This window comes from Adiantum capillus-veneris, chromosome 29 (genome assembly GCF_014529385.1).
Source record: "Adiantum capillus-veneris isolate H3 chromosome 29, ASM1452938v2, whole genome shotgun sequence".
Taxonomy (NCBI): Eukaryota; Viridiplantae; Streptophyta; class Polypodiopsida; order Polypodiales; family Pteridaceae; genus Adiantum; species Adiantum capillus-veneris.
In genome coordinates this window covers 132,993,995-132,998,972 of record NC_140959.1, presented here as the reverse complement: position 1 = coordinate 132,998,972, position 4,978 = coordinate 132,993,995, and the positions used below count along the sequence as shown (strand labels likewise).

The 4,978-nt window shown below is 44.7% G+C and overlaps 1 pseudogene across 1 annotated transcript; it reads left to right on the top strand.

The window, feature by feature from the left end:
- The first annotated feature begins 2,053 nt into the window (after window positions 1–2,053).
- Window positions 2,054–4,351, top strand: LOC147419940 (11S globulin seed storage protein Ana o 2.0101-like; annotated as a pseudogene). The gene is made up of 5 exons (XR_015187087.1): window positions 2,054–2,455; window positions 2,546–2,741; window positions 2,887–3,279; window positions 3,418–3,635; window positions 3,772–4,351. The product of XR_015187087.1 is annotated as an 11S globulin seed storage protein Ana o 2.0101-like (transcript).
- Window positions 4,352–4,978: the final 627 nt, after the last annotated feature.

Here is a 4,978-nt window from a genome sequence, read left to right as displayed (position 1 = left end):
TAAGTAAGTGATAAGAGACTTATATAAGAATCTCTGTTAAGATCACAATGTTGTGACAGGACGTGACAGATCAAACCAAGACATTCCTTACACACAAAAACTACTATTTTCTTTAGTTTGTTTAGAAATCGGTCCTTTTTGGTATGTTAGTACCTAAGCCTTTTATGTGGCCACCAATTCTTGGCTCTTAGAAATGAGTATAGTTAGGGTGTCATGCAATAACGTTTACATAAAAAGCTTGATTTTTGCAGTCTAAAGCTGCATAAACTACCAAAAGTGGGTACACCTGATCTTGCATACAACCAATGAAGCTAACCCTAGGGTCTTTAGGCTCCATTAGCATTGCTCTTTGATAGACCATCTCCCATTTGGACCCAATACCTTTGGTCCCGTGTTGAGATGCATCTAAAGCACATACCTATATTCTAACCCTTGTTCCCGTTTATTCTCCCACATAAATGATCACTTTAAAATGATTGGTTAGATATTAGTTTTTATGACACTTTTTCTCAGTTGATTCAGTCTCAATCATCATCATCATCAGCTTAAACTTTGTTAATCTTACTGTTAAATCATGGCGTCGTTAACGGCCCGCGTAATCTTTGTAAGTAGCTTAAACTCCTTAAATTTCAATCAATCTAAGTGACAGCGTCGTTAACAAGCCGCCTTGGCTATTGATAATTAAGTTGTACTCAAAGCTTTACTAAAGATTTCTTGATGATTACAGTGATTGTTGAAGCTATCTGTGTCTGTTGATCTCTCTCACACACATCTCTTGAAGTATTGAATGATCTTGATGCTTTAGGAGAGCCTGTAGACTAGGAGGCCTTAGAGTCTTGCTGATCGATTGAGGTGAGACGTTAATATGTGTGAGTTGATTTAATTAAATAAGTGTATGTGAAGTAATATCAATACTAATTTTGTGCTTTGTTCTATGTGCAGGTTGTGACGCCTAGTCATTAGTGGATTTCATATATGGTTATGGTTTTGCACAAAGTTCGTTTCATTTCTTCCATCAAGTTGTGCCTTAAATCTCATGTCAGATCCTACATGGATAGCATGTAGGAGGCGTATACATATGGTTTTGTTTGAAAAATTTATGTTAAAAAACGAAGGGAACTTTGCCAAAATTTCTGCGGGAGCACGGTTGATTTTGGTGCTGCTCGCTTTCTTGGGCAGAGGACAGTCAGTCTGGTTGTGGCTGTGTCCATCTTTTCACTGGGCACAGGATAGGCTGCTTGTCCTCTGTCAAAGAAATTTTTTTCCTGTTACGATCGTCGCAATCTGCGATGCTAGACACGTGGAATTATGCGTCGATAACAGTACCTTTCGACGCGTATATCGACGCATATTGCGACGTTTTTGTAGGGACGCGTATTTCGACGATTTTTTCGACGGGGTGCGTCGAAACCTGCGTCGAAGACCCCCTTTTTTGTTGGAGTGACGATTTTCGAAAAAGAAAAGAAGAGGAGAATCAAGGCAGATTCTCCTCATCCAATCGTGTGGAGAGAGAGAGAGAGAGAGAGAGAGAGAGAGAGAGAGCACAGAAAGTGCTTGAACAGCTTCTTGTCAAGGGCGTTATCGCTTGAAGTCAACGGCAAGGCGGCAGGCAAAGTGGAAAGCTGGGCAATCTTTTTTATTAATGCAATGGGCTGCGCTAAAGCAGTTGATGACTAGCGCTGTGCAACTGGTTAGATGATGGGGCGTAAGGTCCTTGCTACCCTCACGCGCAGGTTCGAGTGTTCGCTCTTCTGCCTTTTTATGAGGTGAAGGTAATATGGTGACCTTTCAGATGGAAGGAAGGAAATCATAAATAAAGAATCTATGAAATAAATGAATAAAATAAAGGGAGAGCGAGTAGGTAGTACGTATGAAATTATATCAAAAGGCAATTTTGAGTTTTAAGAAAGAGAGTTGCATGTCATGAAGATTTTTCCAAATTGAGAGGGGCTTCGCCGAGGCCGCGTATCGACACTGCGCCGGGCATGCTCTTTCCAAACTCATCTTCCAGCTGCGCGCTACTATAAAAGGCGACCACTGCACTCCTGCTTCTTTATGCGTAGCAGGGTGCCCACTAGATCAGTTGTAGCTATGGCGAGCGCAGGGAAGCTAGTGCTTAGTCTTCTTCTGCTCCTTGGTCTCTTGACCACCTCCTTTGCCTCTTGCGAGGCTAGTCGTGGTGGCAGGGAGAGGGAGCCCCGTGAGCGTGAGGGAGAGGAAAGGGGAAGACGCCCTCATCGTGGCCGCGAGGAGGAAGAGCGTGGCTATCCTCAAATCGAGCTCGGCCGGCCTCGGGAACAGCTTCAGTCAGAGGGGGGACGACTTCGTGTTTGGAGTGAAGAGATCGATGCCATCCGCAATGCGCATGTGGGCATAGCGGAGCTCGAGCTGGAAGAGAATGGGTTGCTGGTGCCACAGTATTCGGATGCGGACAAGATTGCCTATGTTTTGCAAGGTCCATTTTGACATTACCTTTGTAGTTTGTGATTAATGGTCTTTCTCTTGCTTAGCTCTCGCTGAATGGTAATTGTAATCTGCGGTGCAGGGTCCGGTAAAATGGGTGCTGTCATCCCGGTGCTGAGAGCGAGTATCAGCGAACTTATATTCGGAAAGTGCAGCGGGGGGATGTTGTTGCCCTGCCCAAGGGAACTGTTTACTGGTGGTATAATGACGGCAATGAGCGTCACCGTGTTCTATGCGCAGGCGATACCAGCTACGGAGCCAATCCCGGGCGCTTTCATGTAATCAGCAAACCCCTTGCTAGTGCTATATGAGATCTGGAAAATTGTGAATGAATTATAACATGATTAGTTATTCACTGCTGGTAAAAGTGGAATCAATGTTACTTATAGTAAAAACTGCTGGTAAATGGACTTTTGTATGCAGCAATTTGGACTTGCTGGTAGCAAGCAGGCCAGGTTTGGATCTGTGCTTCATGGATTCAGCAAAGACACTCTCGCCACCGCATGGGGCGTCGACGAACAAACGATCCAGTCTCTCCTTGAGCGCCAAAACGAAGCGGGCATTGTGAAAGCGAAGCAAAAGATCCACTTCCCACAGATACCCGAGCGGCGCAGCAGGAGAGAGGAAGAGGAAGAGAGCAACACCTTCATGGAAACTTCAGGCCCTTCCCACTTTGAGGAGCTCAAGTACAGCATAAGGGATGAGTTTCCGGACCTCTATGTAAAGAATGGTGGTGCTCTCAATAGAGTCAATTGCTATAAGCTGCCCGCTTTGCATCAGATTGGATTTAGTGCAGTGAAGGTGTCCTTGGAGAAGGTAATTAACAGCTTTTAAAAAAATTATGCTTGTTCAATTAATACAAAGTAGGACAGCGATAAATTAGTTAAGGATTGAAGACTGTAATTAATAAAGGATAAGACAGTCTGCTGAATGTTGAATTCTCGCTTCCATCAGAATGCAATGATGGCGCCTTCGTTCGTGCACAATGGGCACGAACTTTTCTACTTCACTCGAGGGAACGGCCGAGTTCAAGTGGCGAGCGGAGACGGGGAGAATGTGTTCGATCAAGAAGTGCGTGAGGGCACTATGCTAGTTATTCCTCAGTTCTTCCCTTCAGTGAAAATTGCAGGAGACCAAGGACTTGAATGGATCAAGCTAGTTACATCATCAAGGTTTCTTTTGAACATAATTGCTCAGCATCATGTCGTCGCACAGTATTGAATGATAATGCAGCGCATTTTAAGTGCATGTAATGCATTTTTGATCTCCTCAATGGTTTTCCTTGGATCTCCTGAATGCTTTTTGCAGCCCTCGCACCACCTTCCTGGCAGGCAAGAACTCGGTCTACCGTGGTATCCCTAAGCAAGTTGCCGCCGCCGCCTTCAATGTCGATGAACAGCAGCTCAGAGAACTTGGCAGGGATGAGGAGGTCTTCTTCCCCCCCTCCAAAAGAGGGCGACGAGGTGACCGGGGCAATGAGAGTGTAGGCAGAAAGGAGAGCGAACAGCAGCAGAAACAACGTGAAGAGGAAGAGCAGAGGAGACTGCGGGAGGAGGAAGAGGAGAGGCGCAGGCGTGAAGAAGAGCGCAGGCATGAAGAGGAACGCAGGAGGGAGGAGGAGCAGAGGCGGAGGCGGAGGCGCGAGGAGGAAGAGAGAAGGAAGCATCGACGTGAGCTGCCAGCTTGGGCTCTGGCTTCTCTTGAGGTGCTATGAAGACTGTAGACAGCAGAAGTAGTGGGGTGTCATGTGTCTAGATAAATAAGAGCTGCAACTGGAGCTTTTATATTACCTTCCGGCCTACTTTTTGCTCGTATGTCATGCTCACGCGCAGCAAAGCCTGAGTTTTGGAATTATATATAATAACAGAATCTATCGACAGTTTTGCAAGCCTGCGTCTCAATTTTCTTTTTTTACCATAAATTTTTGATGCACAGGGCCGCTTTGAGAGAGTTTCTAGCAACACAGGGCCGCTTTGAGCCTCAAGAGCGTACCTAAATAATGCTTTTTCAAGTTTAGTAGAACTTTCTTGTAGAAAATCCATATTTGGCTCCTCGAGTCGGGTTTTCACTCTGTTTCTAGGATGGAAGTTTGTCATGCTCGATATACTATTGGTACCTTCGTCCGCACACTTAATTATAGAACTTGAGAGCTCGAGTATTGTGCCAAATATCGACGGGGCTCTAGTGACTATTGTAGCATCATGATATATAGCCCCACACATTAGCCAAGCTTTATATTGCTTCTTTTATTTATAAAACCTTTTTGCTCCTTCAAGATAAGTTGGTCCATAAGGAGACTGAGTCTTCTAGCTAAGGATACAGAAAAGATTTTGTAGACAGTAGCTAGACAAGTTATAGGTCTAGGTCTCCTTTATCCCCTTTCTTGTGTATCAACTTAGTAACATAAGGTGTTGATATTTGTAGACAAAGCTCCTAGACCCACAGCTTCTTGCTAGACTAGAAGAATATAAGGGGCTAAGAAATCTTGAAACTGGATATATAATGCATTAGGAAG